Below are 24,777 nucleotides of genomic sequence, written 5' to 3' on the forward strand. Positions count from 1 at the left end.
TACTGACAATTTCTGCAACACTCAAGCACCCCTTGCCTTGACCAGCTTCCACACACAGCGTGAGCCTGCAAGCACACCCAAGGGGTGTTTCACTACCCTAGTGCATCTTGTACCCCCAGGTCTCCCTTTTCCTTAAAGGTTTGTTCTTCAAGATGAAAAGAGTGAAAATACGGGGTGACTTCCTTTACCCCCATTTAACACACAAGAAGATAGTTTACCAGAAGAAATCTCTCATAGTGGCGCAAAAAATATTCTCTGCTTTTGAATGATTTGCACAGTCTCCTCTGTCATCACATTTTACCCTCGATAAGGCAGAAAGTCACGATGAAACCATGGTTCCCAGACTTGGTGCTAATCCTGTAATTTGGTTAAGTGTGCCAAACCTCTTTTGTCTGACTTGGAGTATTGCTACCAAGTTTCCAATTAGAGGTAAAAACTTTTTTTCTGTCCTCAGCTGTCTGACAGGGTCTTTTAAAACTGGCATTCCTAAAGTTCACACAAGTGGCACAATACACAAGACAAAGCCATGCTTCACTGCTGTCCACAGGAACTCTTACAGTTCATCAACAGATTTGTAACATTGACAGAAATAGTGATTTTTGAAAGGTTTGATGGAAATGCTTTTTTTCAGGTATCAATATCCTTTCAAATTTATATATGGACATCAGGCATGGCTTAAACTGTGCTTTGGTTTTTGAACTGAGCTCTGTAGCTGTGGAACTAGGATTTCTTTCTTCTTTGTTGGGATGGGAAATTCCATTTTCTCATATACTCTTTATTTACAAAGTGAAATTTTTAGCTGGATAAAAGTACTGACAATGTGCAGTGAGCAAATTCCATACAATCATAAGCTAATCCTGTTCACATGCATCTTCCCAGAATTCACAGACTCAGTTACATAGATAAAGCCCTTGTTTCACTCTGCTTGTAATTTATTCTTTGTTGTTTCATGGTTCTCAACCAGTCACAAATGACAGAAGGCAGACTGACAGTGGGTCTTACAGATTTGAAGTTGCACAGAGAAAATTTGGACACCTGCAAATCTGTTCTGATGCTTTTGTTTTTGGTTTGCATAAAGGAGAATCTGAAGGGTTCTCCATTACCAGGTCAGCTCTGCTTGGACTGCAGAGTCAGGAGAAGCATTGCATGTGGCTGGTATTGCCACTACATAGGAAGAAATACTATACTGAAAAAAATTCTCTCATCATAGTTGCTCTGCTTATGTATTTATCCTACATTAGTATTTTTGTATTATTAAAATGTAATTTTAAATGCTATTTAAATGTAATTTATATGGTTTTCAGTGCAGTATTGCCTTACTCAGTGTAGTAATATGCTTCTAAAATGCTTTTATAAGTAATATTAATTCATTAAATATATTGCATCTAGCAGAATTCTCTCTGCTTGCAACTCTGATTTCAGTAGCAGGACAATTCAAATGCACATTTTGACCAGCAAGTACCTGTATATGATAACTTGCATTAATTTCCTCCAAATGCCAAACTTGTTTTTAGATTTACTTTTGACCTCCAGAAGTTTGGCAGTTTTTTTCTTTCTTTACTCCATTTATGTAGGTTGGCTTATTCCCTCCTAGAGGTATTTCCCACCCTAGCTTTATAGTACCACAAGACATGAGCCTTTGCAGCTTTCCCAGGGAGATGATGTTCCATGCTTAGCAGAAAGCTCTCTGAAAAGAATTCCTCTGATGTGTAATTCTAGGCCAGGCAGCAGAACGATGCTCCCAAAGTGTCTCAAAAATAAAATACCAGACTAATTTGGAAGCCATTCTTTGCTTTCACACCTTTAATTCCTTAAAACTACATGTGAACCACAGACATGAGTGTGTAGGCTGCTGCATTTCGCAAGTATGAAAGGAAATAAAGGGCACCGTAGTAATTAACACCGTGCTGTCTACCTGCTTCTTAAAAAAGTTTTAGCTTGTTCAACTAAGCTGTGAGAAACTTTGTCTGGCCTTCAAAGTCTGCCTTGCAGCCTTTTTTCTGGTGTACCCTGTGGATTGCAACCAAATTCCTTCTGAGAATTCCCAGGCTATCTTTCTTCTCAGCTCCTTACTATCTATCAGATAAACCAGCATTTTTCTTTAGAAGAGAGGGCTCCCTGATTTCTCTTAAAGTTAGCTTGCAAACCCGTCAAAGGAGCACATCTGTGGTCAAAAAAAGAGTCTTAGGTTCATGCTGTCCTCAAACCTCACAAAGTTATCTTGTGAGATGAATTACTGTTCATGGCGTTCTCAAAGATCTCATGGTATGTTCCCCCAAATTCTGACCACTTTCAGCACAGAAGGTACTGGTATTACACATTGCAGAGAACATGGGAATCATTTGGTTCTTCAAATTACAAAGTCAATTCATGCATTAAAAATGCCAGATTTGCATTCTTTGAAATGCATCTAGGATGGGGTGACTTTGCATTATACTTCTTTCTCTCTGTCTACACTCAAGTTATTCACTATCCTCGAGTCACACCTGAGTAAAAATCTTCCTCAAGCAACTACAAATCACAGCAAATGTAATGTAATTTGTAATGTAGAACTGGCAAAAAATAAATGGCCATGATATCTTTATTACTGGTTTTAACTGGGAGACTGTGAAGTAGTACTCCTACTTGCTTGCACCTTAAAAAGTCTTTGTGATTGTCCTTACAATCATTGTGGGGTGAACTCTACCTCTCAAAGTAAATCTACCTTCCCCCGAGTGCAGCAGTTAGTCTTTGTAGCCTTTCCCATAGCTGTATTTTATCCAGACCATTTAGAAGCTACACATACTTTTATTCAGCTATAATTCATTAGAAATTCAAGTCACATCATCAGCATCTGTGAAACAATTACTGCATCTAGGACTGACTCTGCAGTCTAATCCATCATAATTATGACTGGCCTCTTTGAAGGTGCCATGATGCGTGACTTAAATATAGCACATTACTGTGCAAATGGATCAGCATCTCATCCCATCAATATGCATTCAAGTTATAATTCAGACTACCACTCTTTGACATTTTCAGATGCAATCGATGCATGTACATTTATTTCTTGCCGCACACAGGGCACAAACTGGAAACAATCCACTGAATGAGAGCCTGAGATTTTTTTGTTGGGTTTTTTTTTACATGTTTGGCATATTCCTACCACCTCTTACCAGTATACTGTGGAAGGTCTTGTTACAAGCACAACAGACATTTCTGCAGCAACAGAAGTTGTGTCATTTTCTTTCACAGAAAATCTTTATTTTTAGCCAGTTCTAGAGGTTCATAGCTTATTTTCTATAGCACCTGTATCTGAGGAGTTTGTGAATGCAAAGCAGCTCAGATGAATGAACGGATAAATACACCCACTGCAGGGGAGTACAATCTCCTGCAAAACTGGGAAAGATTCCCAGGAGAAAAAGTAGGTGGGGAAATAGCTGTGGTAGAGCACTTGCTGACCTAAAGGGACCAAAAGGTGGCATGTCACATGGGTTGTTTCCCCTTCTGGGGCAAGCTGACATAGACATTTATCTCCTCAGGTTTTTTTTTTCCCCAGCAGAAATACACATCCTCAGATCAAATTCTCAGCTGACTTGTGCTCAGCTGATTATCAGTATGAGACTTGGGAAAGCAGAAGTCAGATACCCAGGAGCTTGTTGATGGCTCACTGCTTTGTTCCTGGAGTGTTGCCACAGCCTCCATCCTGCTGGCACCCTTCTGCCACTGCCAGATGACACAGAGGGCTAAATTGCTCCCAGACAAGAAACCCCTCTAGCACTTTCTTGATAGGAGGTGAATTTGCTGACGTCTTGCCAAACTCCAGTTTGGTAACTTGTACTTTCTGCTTACACTCTCCTGCTCCTAGCTGGCTTCACTTGTAGCTATGTATCATTATGTGCTGTTGTGCAGTTGCATCTCCCCTCTGAAGCTCATGCATCTGGCAGAGTTCTAAATAGTGAACTTCCAACATGTGAAAAAGCTCCTGAAGGTTAGGGGTTTGGGTTTTTTCTATTTCACTAACAAATGAAAATTTGAGAAGAGGCACAAGTGGTTATTACTTAGGTAAAGGCACTCATGCTTGACATTGTCAGAAAGCTCAACTTCTGTTTAAAACCTTAAATCTTCTGGACTTGCATACATGCAAAATTGTTTCTGATTAACCCTATGACGAAGCTTTCTCTTCTTTAACATTGGAACAAGATGTGTAAGCAGTTAAAAGGATGCTTAACACCAAGATTTGATATTATGGGATGTGATTCCCTGGCCTAGCTAAAGACCAGTGGCTGCAGCTGTGCCCTGGGTTAACTGTAAGCAACTGCCAGTGTCTCTAGAGGAGAAAAGATGTGCAGTGAACTCAGATGGCTAAGGGGTGATGTAACACATCAAAGCTCCTTATTAGTGAGACATTTCTATTATTGATGGGATAAAAAGTTGAACACGTGGTATAGTTTAAGGATTTCCTATCTGTTTTGCACTTAGGGTACTGTAGTTTATACACAGAGAAACAATATGAGCTTAGAGGAGAGGCAAGACCAGGACAGATTTGAGGAAGATTGCATTCATACCCAAGGTGAACTGAGGCTCAAAGCCCCACAACATCTCCTGAGGATTTGTTCTGCTCCTTACCAGCTTCACTGCTGACCCACTGTATATGTGGTGGCTGAGGAAAGCACAGTGAAACTTCAAGGCAGATGTAAAGGAGGCCCCAGAAGGACAAAGACCCTGGGCTCTATGGCTTACAATAGGGTCTTTTCACACTACATTCAACTCTCTCTTCATTTGGATAGTTTATTTATTTAGGGCATTAGCACTGCTTTGGAAAAAAATTGAGTAAGGATGCCATATCTTGCCTGTCCCTTGAAGTTTTTTAGTTCAAACTATATTTTTTTCTAAAATATTCATATTGCTTTCTTATTGTAGTTTTAAAGAGCAGTTAAGGGGTTAATCTAGAAACTCATCAATGACACTGTGACTGTATTCTGCAGAAGGTCATATTACATGAATATAATTGTCTTCTACAGCATTTAGATCTACAATAATTTGTGTCAAACAAAAGAAAAATGTGGGATGGATAAAATTTGTTACCTAATTTATAGCTAATTTATCCTTAATTTACAGAGAAAATGGTGACTAGTGAATATAGATACAAGCAGACATGCAGGAACAAAGAGCATGGGATTTGTGACATATGAGGATTAATAATTCATTAAATCTTATCCAAGCTAGACGCTTCAAAATTCATGCATTTTTAAAATCAACTAGTGCTAAACCCCCCTCAATTTACTGACACCAGTTCCTGCATTTCAGTGATACAGCGGTCTAATTGCAAACACACTTGAATCAGTTTGATTTTTCACTTTAATACAGAGGGCATGATAGTAAAGCTAAACAGTGATTTCCCCTCCTACATTACATAACCATCAACAAGACTGGATACTGCGTAATTTCTACCCAGATGTGAAAAATCGTACTATTTTAACAATTGCATAAAATCAAGGGAAGTAAAAATTAAATGCCTCTACAATATGGCCAATTATGCAAAGGAAATTAATTCAGGATTATAAAATGTGAGTAAACAGAAATTATAATGTCGCATCACCCAGCTCTCCACTTCTCATTTTTTGTGATTTATCTTCCATACAAGCTTTGTACCTAATTGTACTGTGTAGCACTTCCAGCAAAACACCACAACTCCTTAAAGAGTTACTTTAAATGCCACCATAGTATGACCAGATTAGAAATGTTTCCTGAAAGGTCAAACTTCAGAACCACGTTGAATTTAAGAAACTCAAGGGCCCTCCTGTTGCAATAACCAGATCATTCAAAATGAGGTTGGCATCTATGTCTGTTCTTGCCAGTTGTGAGCTCTTTTCCACAGTTTAGGTTTAGAGTGTGGTGGATCCAGGTGGTTTGTATGGACAGGCTGTTCCACAGGGCTGCACTGCTCCCCAGGTTAGCTTGTTTGGTACTACCCTGGCACTGGGATGCCAGCATACTCTAAGACCAGTATTGCTCAATTTCTCAAGCACCACCCTGACTATTAGATATTTTTAACAAAATAGGAAAGCTGAACTAAAGCACCTTTTCATTTTTGCTGGTTTTTTGAGAATCTTTTTATCCAATAATTATAATAGGAAGGCTGTGGGAATGGGAGTTATAGCCTTAAATCTCAGGGGTGCTCAAAGAAGTGTGTGTTGAGTAAGATGCTTTTGCATAATGAGAAACTTCTCTGTGAAGTCTGGACCAGCAAATTTTTTTCAAATTGTGACCCACTCAGGACATCATTCAGTAATTCCCCAGTGCCTGTGAATTTAACACTGGCAAAGATGTTGAGGTTGGAAAAGAGAACAGTCTCTTTTTCTTCCTCTCAGTCCATTATGCTAGGCTTGGTGTGCTGAGCAGTGTTAATCAGGTACACAACTGGTGCTTTGACACGTTTTTGATGTCTGGAGAAAGGATGTGATTTGCAGGATGATTTTCCTCTCAGTTCTTCAGCTACCCCATGTGTCAAATGGTGATGGTGATACTGGCTGCTGATTAAAATCAGCTCCCCAAGAGCAACAGCTGACTTCCCTTGCTGTTCTGGCCAAGCTCTGCAGTGCAGCCTCTTGTGAGCCCGCCAGGATAAGCAAGCGTTGGTGGCTGAACCATTCCTCAAGGCACACTTGATGTTATCAACCTGCTGTTTAGGGAGGGTTACCAAGAGGTTACTGTCATCATCTTCCAGTTTCTGTGATCTGTGTCCATTTGGCTTCAGACCTGGATATAGCATGGATTTCTTGGGACTTCCTAGCACCAGTCAAAGGTCAGTTAGCCATGCTGATTTCATCACATCTTTTGGCAGAGTGAAAGACCACTGCCTGAAAAAAAAAAACCACCGGCAAGCCAAAAATTTCAAGGTTTCATCGTGTTGGGACAGTAACATTAAAAAATAAACATATAAGCGGAAGAACTGATAGAAGAGAATAAAACCTTGTGGACTGCAGTGTCCTCAGGAAACCTATTTACACACTTCTGGTTTCCATTATCCTCTGAACTTCAAGAAGGATATCCTGTTGGTCTCATACTTCTGTTGAAAACAGTATTTCTTACAAAAGGCAGTTTTCTTAAATTTCTTTTTAAAAGTTGAAGGTTATACTGAGAGGGGACAGTGGGGAGAATGCAAGGAGAAAGCTGATGGCTCCACGGTGTACTCTGACTGGTGCTCCTGCTTTTCCAGGTGGTAAAGCAGAGCTTTCAGCACTTTCACTGGCCAACTACGGTAGCCCTTTACACCCCTCCACACAATCCTCCTCTTTTTCACATGGCTCTGCCACACCTAGGCTGGGATGTTGTAGTGAACTCAACTTTTGGCTGCTGTGTTTTAAGAAATGAGAGGCAGCCAAAGAGGCAGCTCCCACACTACACAGTGTACACTGTGTGTGCTCATGTAGCCAAGGGGCAGGTTCTGAGGATCCCTGCCAGGGGCAGTGAGCCATGGGATGCCCTGTGTCCCTGTGAGAGATGCTGCCTGCCCCTGCATGTCCTGCTGGGGGTTCACTTCCACACAGCGGAGCTGGAGGAGTTGAGGAAACATCTTACACTGTTTTAATTGTTGCGTGATTTAATTTAAAAATGTGTTTTCATTCCTACTTGAGATTTAGTTTTATTTCTCCCAATTTGTGCCTTTCATGACTTACAGACCAGACCAATTGCTCATAAACACATAGGAAAAATAGGCTTGTCAGTGTCCTGTTCCTTGGCTTCAGGGCAACACCAGCCAGACCTGTACCAGTCCAATCCAACCTGTTTTCAAAAGTCTCTGATGATGAGGGTTGCATAATAACACACAGTTACATGCAGTAATTCATCTAACTTATTAGAAAGCTTCTACCATTTAAAACATAACCTTAGATCAGCTCATCCCATCTGCCACACACATGCAGAGCAGGTTTGGGTTTTTTTTTTCCTTCTGTGCTATGGCTTCTTTCTCTCCATGTAACTGCAGACTGTCATTAATGCTCCCCCCTTAAACAGAATAAACAACCCAGTTCATGACATCCAATCTCCTCCCTGGGTGGATCTATATTCATACCATTTGTTCCCTGACCAAATACATGGAGGTCACATAGCAAATCCACAGTTCATTCTCTGGAGACATTATGCATATGCTACACTCTGCTAGATTTTCTCCAAATCAGATGCTTGATATACAAGCAGCTATAACATGTATCTGTACAATCTTCCAAAAATCTGTATTAATTACCTTGACTTTCCCCTCAGTAACTAAGCAGTTTTAGTCCCTCACTGTATAAATCACACTGAAATCAACAGAATAGGCTTGTTACTTCTAGAAGAGCTTTATAGAAAAGGTTGTTCTCTTAAAATCTTTCAGTGTACTTAAGTCTTCAAGCTACTTGCACAAGCATCTCTTCTGACTTCCACTGTTGCTGAGGCACCACAGAAGATAAGAATCTAATGCATTTTTAGAGGTCTATAAGAAGATGCTCCCTGGAGCTAATGGTTGCCATTCAGCTTTTCTTAATTTCAGAATGTGTGGTCTTCAGGAGCAGTTTTCATGTGGGTTATTGCAATCTACACAGAACAATGGCATGGAATATTGGGCTGAAATCCAGATCTGAGAAAACAGTTAAGATACCTCTCCTGATGTACCAGCGATGAAAGACAAGGTGGTTTTGATGACCAGAGCCAGCTGACAACCTAAGAACAGTTGAGGTCTAATCCTGATAAATGCAAAACTCTGGGAGAGAAACAAAATGTGAGCCGGTGCTGCCGTACCACAGTTCCAAGCACCCAGGAGAGCTCGGAATGGGTACTGTTGCCATCCCCTCCGGCTTTAGGTTTGAGATGAAGATGTGGGACTATGTTTTCATTTTGAATACTCAATATACAAGTTTGAGAAGAACTTGATCATTGATCTTCTTAGATAAAAGGGCTTAGGATCCAAACAAATTGTCAGTCAAGAGACACCAACTTCACACCATGGCAGCATTTATTGAGTAGTTACAGCTTAACTTCTTAAGCCTGGCTTGAAAACCATATTTTCTGTAGTTACCATCTTGGCTATAGTATTTTTTTTTTTTGCCTTTCTAATTTTAGTTTTATATCCCTTGCCAAGAGGTTTTAGGTTTTTCTTTAGAAGGTGGCTGTTAATATTGTTCTGAGGATCAAGTGATAGGCTCCAGTTCGTGCTTCCACACAACTGAGGCCATTACTCAGTTACTTCTTATCTTGTTCTATCCCCAGTTACAAAGGATGTGGGTTTCATGTATAGCTGTTTAAAACTTCTTAGTATTTAAGAATAAATGGGCAGTATATGGAGAGTCCCATGTATTTTGTGACAAGAAACATTTAAGAAAACTACTAGAGAAAAAAGATTATTACAAGGATGCAGGCTTTTTCCTTTCTGTGGAATATTACTTTGGCGTCCAGGGAAACTGGAAACTGGTAAACAAGTCTAGATTTTGTGAATGGGATGATTGCTTAAAATCACAACTCTAGCAAGAAAGTTTCTCCCTTTAACCAAATTAAAAGACTGGATAAAAACTTGGAATTGCTGTGCTGAGAAACAGTTGGATCCCCAGAACAAGCTGGCATTCTTGCTTTCCTTTAATTTCCAGTAATTCAAAGGAGCATTGTTTCTCCTGTTTAAATTTTTCCCTTTGTGGCGGGATGCAACATGAAGAGGCAGAAAATTCACTGCTGCCAGCTAAAAGGAGCCAGGGGAACTGGCAGATTGTGATTTAACTCTCACTAAGACTTTCAGACTCCCACAGCTGACACTTGTAAGAGCGGCATTTGAACAGTCCTGAAGGGAAGTGCAACACTTCTCTCTCTGTCCTTCCTTTTCAAATATTTTCAAAGCTTTGAAAACAGTCGGTTGTTCTTCGTTCTGGCAACTCGCCACTTGCTGCCGGCTCACATCAGTTCATAGTCTTCTGAGGTGTCTAGTGGCCTGCATGGATTTGAGAGTTTGAAGCTCTGAAGAAAGACCTTTGATATTTTGGGATATTTAAGAGACATACAGAAAGGGGTGAGTTAAAAGAGCTGTTGTCAGCCTCTGCAAAGCCCACTTCATATTCTCAGTCACGAGATACCGTTTCACTAATTGATTATTGTCTGTCCACAGCACAGCCATGCTCTTAGTGCACAAAGAAGCAGTGTGGATGAAAAGCTCACCATTGTAAAGTACACACTCAACTGGATTTAGAAAGCTGGGAACTACAGACAAATCTAAGATATGAGACTACTTTGAATGAAACCCATAAATCATAGCTGAGACTTTTTTCAGCTTAAGTAAACATCTTTCCTACAGACGATGAAAGTTAATGGAAGCCTTTTAAATGCCTCTCTTTAGTTTTCCTAAGAGGACCTAAGCAGGCAGCTCTCCTCAAAAGGGTCAGGTGACTTTTCATTCTTTAAATCCACACCTCCAGCAATGAGGACTTGATCCCACAAGCCCTGCAGAACTGCTCCTACCTGGCAAGGTTATGCAGAGTGTTTGCCAGGCTAGTCCTTCAGCCAGCAGCCTCATAGCTGTGGTGGTCTTGAGCTCAGGAATGCAGGTGTAGGAGAGAAAGCCCTGCATTGTGTGCTTGATTCCCGTAAGTGTGTGCGTGTCCTCCTACGCCAAGTGGATTGCACAGCACTGCTTTTCTTGCCACACACACAAACCTATGGCCCCTTTGTCACCCTTGCTCCCTCAAAACACATCAGGGAGAGAACAGTTTTGGGGCAAAGCAAGGATGGTAGGCATTAAGCTCTGATATATGCAACTGAGTTTACTCAGAAGAAATACAGCACAGTCTGCGACTGGTAGTGTTAGTTCTATAGAGCCGCTGGGGGCAATGACCAGCTGCTTTTTCTTAAAAAGAAAAAAAAGGCAGGGGGAGCTGGGAGAAGAGAGGAGACATCTATCAGGATATTTAATGTCTAGTGCAGTCAGTTAAGTTAATATGCATATCACTGACAAATGCATGTGGGGCACTTTATCTTTTGTTCGTTAACCTTTGAGGGTCAGCCAGGCTGATTATGAGAAAATGAGCTAATAATTTTACTGTGGGAAGGGTGGGGGACAAGGATGAATGGCAAAATTTTTTTGCTTATTAAACTCCCAGCAAACAAACCTTCCTAACAGCCTCATCTAGCTCACAAACGCTTTCTGAGGACACTGGAGTACCTGCAGTTAGCCTTTAAAAAAGCATGTGGAAGACTAAAGCAAATCAGGTGAACGCTAGAGACAGAACATGTCCCCATACTGCTGTGCTGCATGACAGAGAGAAATTACGTCATGAATCTGTTTGGACTCTATGTTCAGGGTGCTGATGGCTCCAAGGCCGTCCTATTTCATACCTTTTCCCTTCAGCACTTTTAAAGTCCTGTCACATGCTCCTCTCTTCAAGCAGAGGGGCCAGCTGAGCATGCAGGGCATGCAGGGCATGTGTCAGCATCATCCAGCAGGGCCCCAGTCCCATCCTGGAAATTGATGGGGATCCCAGCAGCTCCCAACCTCCCCCTGCCTGAGCTCCCTGCCCCAGCCTTTGTTCCTGGAGCTGTGGAGGCAGAGATGTCTTCAGAGCTGTTAGATGTTTTCCTATACACTGCAGTATAACCAGGCACCACAAAAGCCTTAGTCTGTGCTTCAGCTTTACTGTCTTCATTGAAAAAATTCAATGTCTTGAAAACAGCTGGTACTACTTACTGATTTTTTGGTAACTAAGGCTGATTCCTTTTGTTATGCTCTCTGAAGATTAAATTTTGCTCTGGACTCTATTGCCTGAAGGAAGCTATTGTAAAACAAGATACTCGGAAATCAGCAAAAAGATGTTCAAGCCGAAACAGAACACCAAAACATTTTAACTCTAGTAGTGCTGCTGCCAGTAAGTTAGAGGAAAGATCCTGAGATTATGCTAAAACCAATCTTGTATTGTGGGCTAATGACTAAGGAACTGCTTTGTAAAAATGTGCACAGCCTTGTAAATGAATCAAACCTCCATGATATAGAAGATGCTGCTTTGATGTTCGGTTTTAAATCCTGACTTGGTCAAATGGGCTATCATGGAAATAACTAGATGCTGGTAAGCAGTGCTGTTGCTGTAAATTAAAGGAGGGAAATACAAAGCTCAAGGATTTGCAATCCCCTTTACAAGAACCGCATTGGGAACAGCATGTGTCTACCGAATACTGAAAAGCTCAATCAGGATTCCAAAGGAAATTGCTATAAAAGATTAAATATGTGGTCAGCAGTAACAGTCCCTCTGTTTCTTGTGTCAGATTGTATTTGTGTTGGAGGAAAGATTGGTGCACTTCAGATAGCAACAAGGAAGAGAGAGAGAGATATTTTGAGAGAGATTTTCTATTACAAGGTTAACAAGAGGAAGTGGATGGGGATGAGGGAATGCGCTCCACAGAACTGCAGGAAGCTGAAGTTGGAGGAAGGCGGTGCAGCAGCTAGAGACTGTGGCTGAAAGTGTTGATGACTAAAAACACTAACAGTAGGTTTTTGAGATTAAATTACCAAGGACTGCCAACCAACAGTCTTCAAGTCTCCATTGTTGGGATGCCCCTGCAGCACCTGTGAACCCTGGAACTGGCAAGCAGTAACCTTTGTTGGGTGTTAATTACAGAGGCTTCCCCCTTGATCTGGCTCGCTAGGAACCTACTGAAGAATTTGCACTGACTTATTTGAAAGTTTAAGCTCGTGCTTTGCAACTATGGCACTCATTTCCAAGTAAATGCAATAGTATTGGTTCAAATCAGTCTTTATAGGAACTGGCCCATAGGAATGTTTGACCCTTCCCAGTGCAGAGCAGCTCCAAAAGCCTTCCCAGTACTGCTGACTTGCACTGTAGTACTCTTCTCCCATCTAGCCTAGCACCAGCTCACACACTCATTTGACCTGAGATCTCACCTGTAGGATTTGTGAAGCCACTTCTTTGAGGCTGTCTCTGGAGAGCCCTCTCACTCTCCGCAGGGAGTTACTGAATGATGCTGGGGCTTGCACATGACACCACTTCCTTTACTCTCCAGCTGGAGCAGCCAGCAGCCTTTGCCAGTTATTTTGCTCATATAGGTCACAACCACAAATACAGACTCATAGGGAACTGCAGTAACCAATACATAACAATGCAAAAAATGCAGGAAACACATTTTGTAAACACTTTGAGTATCATTGTTGCCTCTTTCTGTTAAAGCTACAGATATATATTTCTAATACACAGAACCAGGTTAATTAAGGCAAGTACTGCCAACATTATCTTTCAGGAGTAGATTTGCACTTCATATGTGAAGACATGAACAGTAACTACTGCATGTTATGCTGAGCATAACTGAGTGATTCTCCCTGAAGGATTCAGGGTGGCCAGACACTGTAAAACAGTGGCCACAGGCCATGAACTGTGTACAGTGTGGCATGGCAAAATGTGGAGCACAGGATAGGACAGGATATAGGGTGTTTTCTTCTGACCAGAAGCTCAGGGATGAACTATTCATAGACATTGTAAAAAACAGCTTTTAACTTTCAAATTAACTTGCTTGACTTGAGACTTAGTGGGTTTTCAATAAGCTGAAAAGAGGAGCAGCTGTAACATCCTGTTATTAACTTTTGTTCTCATTTCTGGCCTTACCATAATTTAGATTTAGTTTTAGGTACAACAACTTACATAACTGCAAAATGATTTGTTAGTTTATTAATACTTCCATTTCCATGGACTATACATGGAAAAGAAGACCATAAACTTGCATCCACTTGCAATGGATGGAAAAACTGATGTTGACTAGGCCAGAGATCAGATTTTTACACAGAAACATTACAGATTCTAGTAACTTGAAGGCACTAGCATCAGTTTCAGGAAAAGTAGAGGTAGTATTTTGTATATTGGTTGTGCCCTAGTAACTCCCACAGTGCTCTTCTGTTGTAATGCTGAGTGTTTTGTGGCTTGACAATGTTTATTTGCATTCTTTTTATTTTTTGCTTGAAGGACTTCCATAAGTCTTTTTAAAAAAATAACAAAAAAACCCCGTGTTATTTTTAAACTCTAGTTTCTGTATTTTTTGTCTTCTCATTCTAATCTTTTATTTTCGCAAAGGGAAAAAATAGATTTATAGTATCTGAATGAAGAAGACAGATAATATTAAGTACCTGACACCTCAAAAGTGCAGAGATCATCAGCTTTCTCTTTCAATGCTATAGTTAGTGCATTTGACAAAGTTAGGCTGTCAAATAGATCATCTGCTGGGAAGATTTACACAGTTCTCTCACTTGTTATCTCTACTCATGACACAAAGATTAGTTAAAGTCAAGTCACCCCAGATGAAAAATGAGAAACTATGCTTCTTCACTTAAAATCTTTGGTGATTTTAAAATGCACAAAGTAGGTGCATTGGTTTCCTGCCCTGTATGATGTTGATCCTGAATACATTTTTAGCATCTGAGCATTTGAGGCAGAGCCCTGGAAAGTCAAAATGACAGCAAAAGGTCTTAGATCAGAGGGATATTTTTGAAAGATTCCCCATACCCAGGAAGGTATGTAAATTCATACCCCATCTGACTTTGGTCCATGTTCAGTGTCTGTCTTACAAGCAGAATTGAAAAATGCTTTACAGTGGAAAACTGAATCAGTGGTGGATGGGCAGAAATCTATCTTTCCTTAGTGCTAGAGACCTCACAGCTGGTTGCTTTTATTGTCTTCATTTCAACTTTAACTGTATTTGAGAGCTGGTGAGGAAGAAAGAAAATCTAGGAGAATCTCATGCTTACACTTCTTGTCTCACAGAAAAAGTTCTATATTCCTTTTTCTTCTATTCCTTCCAATTGTAAAACAGAGCTAAGAACTTCCTTGCCTATCTTTAGGGGTGAAGGAAAGGGATTACTTCCTACCTTTAAATGGCATTCTAGCAATTCAGAAAAGCAAGCTTTTGCCATAATGAAAAACAGTGTCATTACCTTGTAGACGGTGATACATGTGGTATAGCAAGATTTTTGGTTTTGCAAGGGTAAACCCTAGTTCTGTAGTTCAAACATAAAGTAGGAATTTTTTTAGATAGGAGTTTCAGAAATGCATAATCCTTGTCACAGTTGACCTTTTCTCTCACTGAGCTTATGGGTGTTTTCTCAAGAAGTAGAAATTCTTGTTCTTGCTGTGCATGGAGGAGATAAGGACAGTATCACAGAGGGAGGCAGTTGTTCTTAAAAGGTAAATTACTATTTAAAGAGGGAGGGAAAGAACAGATAAACTGTTTGGGGGTATATTTTGCCCAGGGGAAGAAGAAAATATGTACTATCACAGCTGAGACTAATTACAGAAAAGACTAAGAAAAAGAAACTGCAACAGTGAAGAGGGGAATCCAAAGCTTGTAGAAGGAAAATGCACCCACCAAAGGTAGAATGGCAGAGATTAGCATTCAGATTTGAAACTGAATTGATTTGCTGACTTCCTAGAGAAAAAAAAAAGAGGGTGCACGGGTTTTTTGGGTTTGTTCTTTTTTGATTTTTTTAAGTCATCATCTGATGAAATGCTTTGTTAATAGCCAAAAAAGGAAAAATCCAAATACAAGAAATCTTCCTGTGGCACGGTAAAGAAAACTCTCGGAGTCACTATCACATTGATTGAATCCTTTTTTAGGTAGATAATGACTTTAAACTCCCTGCTGAAAACAAAGGTGATTCACAGTGATGCATGACAGATGCAGAGGCAATGTGACTGTAACTGGCACAGTTATTCAAGTTTCAGAGACAACGGGAGTTTATCTAAGGATAAAGGAGGGAGGGATTCCATGTCCAAGGTCAGTGTAGGGTCGAGATCCAGGGGGAGACCAGCTGTCTGTGCTTACTAACCTCTAATCCAGGAGGATGGCTTTGTTGTGCTGCTCCAACACAGAGCAGGTTAGACTGAACGCCGATGAGGTACCAGCCATCTAGGAAATCATTTTCTGTTTCACTGATTTTGGTTCTCGTTGTTTTGTTTTCCCTTCCCTTTGCATGTAAAACAAGCATTGAAGGAGTTCCTGAAGAGAGGTGCTCTGCTCCTCTCGAAGAGCGGCCTTGTGAGCAGTGAGGCTCTGCCAGCCCAAGGGCTCACCAGCACTTCACAGAGGGCCCTGTTAGTACATAAATTCAGATCTTCACCAGATAGATAATTTTATGGGGTCTGCGGAAGAATAGGCCTTTGTCAGGAGATGATAGCTGACTTTGTTTGGGAGGGGGAGGGGAGAGACGAGATTTCTCATTTTCTGTGTATTTCTATTCAGCTGCTGCAGAAACATCCCCATCTGCTTTGAATCTACATTTTAATTCCAAACCCTGGTAAGAAATACAGCAAGCTGGCTTGTTCTGCCTGGCAAAGTACACGCATAGCAAGTTGCTGAGCTGAAAGCTGTTCCAAAATCTAGAAATGTAACAAACTTAAAAGCCAAGTTACCTGGCCTTGTGCTCTGTTTAACCATATGATAATGATAATCAAAAATAGATTTAATTTGTCTATCCTTTAAATGTTGCCACTTACTCAAGAGTACATGCTTTCTTTCCTATCTGCTCAGTCAGGAAAATTTGATTTAAGGATATGAAATGGATTTGGGTTTTCATTTCTCTGGTGAAAGCACACAATGGAGCTTTGCCTGCTTTTCCTGCATGATGATGAAAAGGTAGTGAAACAGGAGGTGCAAATTAAATTGTTGATTACCGTAATTTATAACACCTATATCTGAATTCATGTAGTATATTATGACTTTATATGTCATACTACTTTTTATTACTTACTGCTATATAAACCATGTAAGAATTCACTTTTAGTAACAGTGAATTCTTACATGGTTTATTTTATATATGTGTGTGTCTGTGTGTATATGTATATGTGTATATATATACAAAAGCTCAAGGGCTCATGTTAGCTTTAGGATCTCCACAGTTGGAGTCTCTGCTTGTCTGTCCTAGTGCATAAAATTTTATCCCTAACTGTCAACAGGTGTCAGAAACAGAAGCAGCTGGAGCCAGAGTTGAACATTTCTGTTCTGATCTGATAAATTTGCAAATTAAACCATGTGTAACTTCTGTTTTATGGACAGCCAGCAAAAGCTAGTGGTGATGCAGACTCTAAGTTAATTTCTGTGCCTGCTTCACAAACTACAACAGGATGGTGATTGATACACAGACTAACTTACAAGCTGATAAGCAGAACTGACTCTAAATTGTTCTGGGCTGAAAGGAATCATAGAAATGCAAGTTATTTGCATAGCACTCTAGAGAGAATGCAGTTTAAAGGATTTTTTTTTTTTTTTTTTTTTTTTTTTTTTTTTTTTTTTTGTGATGGAAAGAAAATGGACAAGCAAAACTGTTCAAGCAAACTTAAGCTTTTCACTTTTGTGAAAAAAGACAGAAAAGGAGAAGAGAGTTTACTGTGAGCTGAAAGGGAAAAAGAATTGAAAGATGCCCGTTCAAATGCTTCATCTGCCTGCTAATTTTAATTAAGACTTCTCCTTTGTAACTATGCCACAGAGCCTGAGTGATTTTTTTTTTTTTAAATTGTCACTAGGCAGATTTCTGAGAGTCTCCTGATTGAATCATCATTTTAATCTCTTCACTGCCACCCCCCTCTCCTGAGCAGAGGCTACCCGCTGCACTATGTGACAATTAACATGCTGAGAAATGCTACTGCACTCCTCAGGGAGTTTCAGTGATGCAAACACTGTTCTGCTGTGTGACAAAAACACCAAAACCTTTAAAATGTCTCTCTGGATATCATGGGGTTTTAAAGCCTGGATGCACACCTTGTTTTCAGTAGGAAAAAATACTGCTCATTAACTTTTTCTGAAGAAAAAAGTATTCCTTTCCTTCAGTTCTTCTCCAGCCCTCCCCAAAATCCTCTCCAAGTTTGGAGAACTTGATAAATGCTTTGCAAAGAATTACCAACCATAGACAAAACCTGCTCTCTGGGTTTGAGTGTTTTTGCTCAGTGTACTTTTATTTTCTCAAATCCTTGCTCATCCTTGCCTTACTGCTTCATGTTTTACCTCCCTTCCCTAACAAAGCACTAGAAAGCTTCTTGCTCTGTGCCTAGTGTGGTCCCAGCCTACTCTTTGCACTCACTCCAATCCCACAGGAGCCAAGCCAGGTTTATTGAACTGGGTCACTGCTCCCAGTTAGACACCACCCACTGTACCAGTCTCCCCTCCTAGCAACACAAAAAAGAGGGAGGTAATAAAAAAGCAAATGAATCCTTTCTGCATCTTTTCTCTGCCACCTTTGTAAATCACAGATCAATCCAAGCAAGGTCTGCCCACAGGGATGTACTAATTGAGATGCTGTTTGGCAGCAAATTCTGTCCTTGCAAAATGTTCACAAAATGACTAATTAAAAACAAGCCTCTTGCCCTGCTTCCTTCCCTTGACAGGCTAACATAGGCACATTTTTTCCTTTCATTATTTTATGGACAACAATAATGGACACACCAAAGAAAGAACACTTCAGGAACAGCTTTGTCTGAAGAAAATACCAAAGGTGGTTGTCCCTTCCTTCTCTCACACTCCAACAGCTGCCAGCATTGCTGGGAGGGTACAGTCCAGGAGGAAGTCATCAACAGGGGTTGTATAGGGAAAGGTGAGTCACTCTAACCAATGCTTAATTATAGTGAAAAAGAAGGAAATATGCTTAAGCTGAAAAATTCTGTTATTCCAAAAGTATTTTGGGTATTTGCAAGGAGAATAAACAGATTTTCCATGAAGCCAAGAAGGTTAGGTCTTAGAGAGAAACCCTTTGGGTTCTCCTGCTCAGCTGAACGTTTGTCCCCCCCATGGCCTTGCTTGGAAACCAGAAGGCAACAAATAGGAGTGCAGAGTGCTGCATTACTCCAGAAAGCATACACCATGCCAAATGGGTAGAGCTCTTAATTACATCATAGATAATCAGAGTAATCATGGAAACATGCAAGGAATGGAAGTAACTTTAATTCAGGAAAAATAGCTAAGTGGGTTGTGTAATGGGGAAAACCAGCAAATGCAGGAGAACGCAGTGGTGAGGTGACTGCTGCAAAGTGGGCAACAGAATGATTTCCACAGTGATTAGAGATCATGAAGCAACAAGCTGGGTTTTATCTGGCTGCTGTGCGTGACTAACATCAGTTCTGTGGGTACATGAAACGCTGAGAACTGCTTTCACTGCTATTCCACTGCATGCGTGTTCATTGTTGTCTAAACTTGGGAATAATTGCTGTGAAACTTTCAAGCACATAAGAGTTTTCCTGTCAGCAGAATGGACAAACTCCTAAGGGAGAAACAAGCTGCCTCCTTCTGAGGACCTTGATCGCAAGACTTGGAGAGGGACAGCCTTGCTGTGTTGGAAAAAGCTGCATGCACATCCACGTGCTTTGGAGGCAGCCTCCTCGCTTGGGTGTGAGCCAGCTGCTGAGGAAGCAGCTCTCCACGCACAGCCAGACTGCTGGCTGAGTGCCTGCAGTGCACAGGGACACAGAGGGGAAGCCATGGTTATTCCTGCTGAGGCCACAAAGAGATGGCAGCGTGGCACTCAGCAAAACTTGAGTGTGAGCCTGAAGAAATGCACGAAAGATGGGCCAGAATGTGCAGTGGTGCTTAGGCACATGGACATGCAGACGGACTTGTCATGGGGATTTACAAACATAAACAGAAACTCCATGGAATTACAGAAGTACCAGTCTGACTCTTCAAACATCTGAATGCTGCTGGTCCTTAGGGCTTGTTTGACCTGAAGTCAGGTATGCAGGTTTGGTGACCACAGAATGCACAGGTCAGATGCTTGTGAACACAATGGTCCCACAGGATACCTGAGCTTGCTGTGGACTGCTGGTGTTTTGGTAGCTCACTCTCCATAACACCAGCCTCTGCCATTCAGTTAGCAGCCGTATATGTAGTTCGTGCAACTGCTCCTGACCTCCACAAGATCCTGCCAATATGTGGACAGTTACCAGAATCAGCCTTATGAAGCTGAGGTCAAAGTGTTATGAAAATAAAACAAGAAAAGTGTAGTAGTAATTTCACCTTGATACTGGACCTCCCTTGCTAAGCAGGTAAATAAACTTGATTCATATTTCCATGTGTAAATCCACCTTCCCTTTATGTTAGCTCCAAACCCTCAACACAGAAAGATGAAGTATCCTGAGTTATAGGCACAAAAATCTGTCTTCCTCTGAAATAGTTAACTACATTTTTGTTCCGAGTAAAGAAAGGGCAGGAGCTGAAAAGAGTGATCTTTACATGTCGGATTTTTATTTATGTAAACTATCCAGAACACCTTGACATTCCTGGGGATACACAGAGCTATATATAGAAATGTGAATAACTATATTAGTGAGCATGACACTGTGTGCAAGCCAGAAAACTCCTGAGTGTTTTCAGCCATATGCTTGCTTTCTTCCCTGTAGCCTTGCATAGGTTATTCTAAATCACTTTTGTACTATGTAAAAGAATATTTTCTTGCCTTTTATGGTAGTTATTTCAGTATGACTACTATGTAGTCTGAGACTTCCTCAAAACTTCCCATTTTGCCTTGAAGTTTCCCCTGAATAAACACTTCTATTAGGATCCTGTAAAGCTGTACATCTGTTCCAGTGAAGTAGATCATTCTGCAGTGAGCAGGTTATACAGAAACCTCATTGCTGAAGAAGTAGAAGTGCTATAATATGAGGATCAGTAACCCCAACAAGCTGATGATTCCTCCAGAATCAGTACATACGTGTCATTATCCTGAGTTACTTACAGAGCTTTTTAGAACCAAGTGTGAACCTAAGAGGTGAGGTCTTTTCCAGGGGTTTTAGTATTGTTATTGTTACTTGTATTCTGAGCATGAAGAACACATGGTGTGAACTAATATTTGGTACTCCTGAGCTGAAATGCAAATGCTAATTATTCTGACTGGAGTGGGAACTATTCCTGATTTGGGACCCATGGCATGCTTTCCAAGCAGGTAGTTTCAGGAGCACCAAGCCTCAGAGAAGACTAAGATTACCCTGGATTTGCTTTTCTTGGGCGACTGAGAGTTTCAGCAGTGAAACTCTCCTGCTTCACAGGAAACTTTTCCTGTGGCTGGAACATGTTTAAGGGCTCTCTCCTATGACAGTTCTCTGGTGTTTAATAACATGTGAAGTTATGCATTTGTTGTTCCCTCACTGGGATATTCACAGGGTTTTTTTCCTTTTCTCAGCTTCTGATCTTCCCAACAGTTGGAGCACTAAATCTGTCCTATATGGCTGAAAGCAGACAGTTGAATCAGACTTCCTTTGTGGGGGATGGACCTGCATATGCACAGTATCATCCCGTATTATTCTCTTTGCTGAGAAACTAGCTTAATATATATTTTTCTAGTCACAGGAGGGATATATCACTGCAATAGCTTGTGGTAGGGAGCAGAAAGATCGCTGGTATTCATGGATAAAGGAAATAAGTTCAAACCAAACAGCAGAAAGCCGTCAGACACAGATCCTTAACCACAAGTCAGAGGACATCAGGGAACACTGTCTGTAAGAACTGAAAGTAGCAAGGAGACAACAGAGAAGGGTAATTTTAAAAAAGTCTGGACACTAGTCAAGTCTTGGACCTTGCAATCCCCAGTGGGGGTTATGCAAGGAGCTCTTTGGGAGGCAAGTGGAACAGGTTCATGGAAGACATTCCCTGTTTGGGATCACAGAGAGATGTGAGAAGGTAAGAAGGTGAAACTGAGCAGTGCTTTTTGAAGCAACAGACTTACTGTAATTGGACTGGCTAGAGGACAGTACTTTGGATTTACAGCTTTCTTGCCTTCTATGGAGAGAAGCTTGATAAGTAATGTTTTGGAGAACGTAAATTAGATATAAAGCCCAGAGCAATGCCTCAGAAGGGGGTAGGGCAGACAGGTGGTACAGTTTAGAAAAATTCTGTCTTGTTTTAATGCATGCTAAGTCATGCAACTGCAGGGCAGGAATTTTGTTCCAGTCAACAAGTTTTCCCAGAGAACATTTCACACACAGTAAAGTGACACACACGTGAAAGGCTGGAGAGCCTCAGAATGAAAAGGGACAGAAAGTCAGGAATGTGCTAGAAGAAGTTCCTTCCTAATTTTTAATTTGGGAAGGGAACTGTTTTGGAAACAGTTGAAGATAGTTGCAAAGTTTGGTGGCAGGAACTGAAGAGAGAAATTTGAAGGATGTGAAGGGAAGCAGGGTAGTCACACGGGTAGAAAATGTGTAGGTGCTTTGGGAGCATGCAGTTGCCAAGAATTGAGTAAGGTGAGTGCTGTATATATCCAGATACAGATGCAGACCTTCGTTAGATTATTCAGATGTCTGGCCTTTGGAAAAAACAGCAGTGAGATCAAAGGAAGGATCCTAAAGGAGGGCAAGAAGGGATGACTGAGAATGTGATATGGAGAAGGTTAGATATGAAAAAAGAGGTTCTGGATAGTGGAAGAAAAAGCTTACAAAAGCATGTTTTGAAATAAAGCAGTGATATTTTTCAACCTGCAGAAAGTTAACAGAGTAAGTGAGAGGTGAAAAAGAGTTTGTACAAGAAAGAAATAAGAAATAGGATTTTCTGTTTTCTTTTAAAACTAATCTAAAAAAATTGTGAACTTCAGCTTTCTGTGAATGACAATTGTTGTTCTTCTTTCCTTCAAAGAGCTAGTGTGGTGTGACCAAGTGGTAACAGTGGTGGACACGATGAGAAAAAGGTGTCTGGTGTGGCAAAAATACAGGAGGATGAATTTACCCATCTAGTTAGTTCATAAGATGTGCTGTGAATGCCCCATTCAAAATGATGAACTAGCTAGTACGATATCTTTTCTGCGTCACGTGGAACCCAATGTGTGTCCTGGAGTAAGGTCACTACACTGTCAGCTGGGTGACAAACCCAGTGTGAGCACTGACTGAGGACTGCAGGCCATGGGCCTCAGGCCAAGGGATGTCAAGCGTGCCTCAGAGGTGACGCGCGCACTCCTGGTGGAAGGCTTCCAGTCCATCGGCACGCCGCCATGCCATCCCTGCGCCAATTCGTGGAAAGGCAGCCGGGCTGCCTCCAAAGGGAGTGTGACTTGTCTGCCTGTCCAGATGGATGTGGCATTATGCTGACAGCAGTGAAACCTGGCAGAGAGGAGGAAGGGAATCTGTAGGGTAGCCACTCACTGCTTGTGACAAGCTTTATAAGGAGACTGACACTTGCTGAGGAAGCCTGTTAGCTTTGCCCAAAAATATCTGATAATTTTGCAAAAAGTAGTGAAAAGGAGGGCAGTTGTTGCACTGCTGTGGGTCAGGGTAGCTCCCCTGATTTCAGCAGAGTCATACTGGTTGAGTTTTGGCTCAAGGTCTGAGAAATGGCATTACACAGTGGGCTCAGGTCTGAGCAGTGGCATTAACAATGAGGCTGTTACTGCACTCCCGTAAAATGGTACCGTTGCAGATATTCCTGGTATAACACAGATGTCAGCCTGTCCCTCAAGTGTTCCTGTTAAGATATGTTGCTACTGAGAATTTATTTGGGGTTTCTGCATCAGTTTGAAACATAGCAACCTCTCTGCTGCAGCTTAATCCTTCAGACAATGCCATGACAACTGTACCACACGGTGCCTGCCAGGTTCAAGCAAGGACATAGTGGAGCACACGTCAGCAGTGAAGCTGCAAATGAGGTAATGTGTTATCAGCAGACAGGTCAAGGCTCTGTGTATCAACTCCTGGAGCACAGAGTGACTAAAAATAACTTTCTATCGCCAGTACCCATTTCCCAAAGAAGGAAATGCCCTTCTTTAACACCTTCCACCCCAAACAAACCAGGAATGACTTAATGTACTTCCTGTACCCCTTTGCATCCCAATGGTCTAGTTGGATGCCTGGCTCAAGTGGTCTGCTTTCACCTCCAGAAGGTGACCATAAATCAAGAGTAATATAAAGACGTGAGCAATCCCAGCCACGACCCCATCACCTGACTGTCACCATGGATAGTATTACAGTTATGCACTAGCCTCTCTCTGTCAGGAATGTGAGTGTCTGGAGCAAGTGTGGAGATGAATCTCGTGGCTTTTGAGGTACACATCATCAGGTCAGGATCTAGACTACTAAATTACCTCACACGTCAACTTCCCACTTGGGTCTGAACTGTGAACAGAAAAGCCTCCAGCTTCTGTTATGAAACCAGACTTTATACCCACACATATGCACCGGAGAGATCCCAAAAAATACTTCTATTATTAAAAAAAAAAAAATAGTATTCATCTGTAGCTTCTAGAGTGGCCTAAAAAGTTTATTTTATCCACTAAACTGTAGTGGATATTTTGGTCCTTGCAATGTCTGAAGAAGTCTGTAGCACAACACTTCAGTGTAAAGGGTGTGATTCTCTTCTCCCTAACAGTGTGGAGCAGCATGGACTTGAGACAAGGGTAGAAGTGAGTGGGGTCCAGTTTATTATTAATATTGGAGGACAAAAAAAAGTCAAGCTTAGGTACACTAACTGTGTTTTTGCGTCTTCATAAAACATGCTGATCTGATTTCAGTAGGTTGTTTCACTATCTTGTCCATCAGCTCTGATGCTTTCACTCTGGCCAAGCAATTTCTATTCCTCCTGCCCTCCTAATAGAGTTTTCCATATATTTACATTAGTAAGTCATTGAGTATGCTGATCCTGTCTAATGAGAGTGGCAGGCTTAAAACTGTGCCACTACAGGCCAGTGCCATCCTCTCCTGAAGACACTGCTGCTTTGAGAACATGTAATAGAGGGCAAAAATGAAAAAGCAAAAGCATTTTGAAAAGGCACCTACTAATAGATACACCAGAAACAAGCATGGTAAATAATTCATGGCACAACTT

At 41.2% G+C, this 24,777-nt stretch overlaps 1 protein-coding gene across 1 annotated transcript in view; it reads right to left on the reverse strand.

Moving 5' to 3' along the window:
* Positions 1–24,777, reverse strand: part of TET2 (tet methylcytosine dioxygenase 2) — a 69,671-nt gene that overhangs the window by 23,258 nt on the left and 21,636 nt on the right. The window lies entirely within an intron of this gene.

Source organism: Zosterops lateralis (genome assembly GCF_965231275.1).
Source record: "Zosterops lateralis genome assembly, chromosome: 5".
Lineage (NCBI taxonomy): Eukaryota > Metazoa > Chordata > Aves > Passeriformes > Zosteropidae > Zosterops > Zosterops lateralis.